We start from the raw sequence: 254 nt of genomic DNA, 5'->3' as shown, positions 1-254 counted from the left end.
CTTTAGCAGGCGGTGCTGGGCAGAGGAGATATTTTTGACGAGCAGAGCCCGGTGCTTCTGTCCCTTCTGGTAGGTGCACACGGAGGAAACTCCACCGGAGGTTTTTCTTCCTCTTTCTGCGAAGCCCCTTTCTTCACCTTTCCCGTCAGACGGCCCAGGTTTGCATAACGTGCTCCGCTTGCTGGCTGCTTACTCTGTCTGCCCTCTGCTCCTTGTCTGTGACAGATATCAACCCTAACTCTCCCAACCAAGGT

This window comes from Phaethon lepturus, unplaced genomic scaffold, assembly GCF_000687285.1.
Source record: "Phaethon lepturus isolate BGI_N335 unplaced genomic scaffold, ASM68728v1 scaffold28922, whole genome shotgun sequence".
Classification (NCBI taxonomy): Eukaryota; Metazoa; Chordata; class Aves; order Phaethontiformes; family Phaethontidae; genus Phaethon; species Phaethon lepturus.
The sequence above is the reverse complement of the archived record's forward strand: the minus strand, read 5'-3'. Positions refer to the sequence as shown.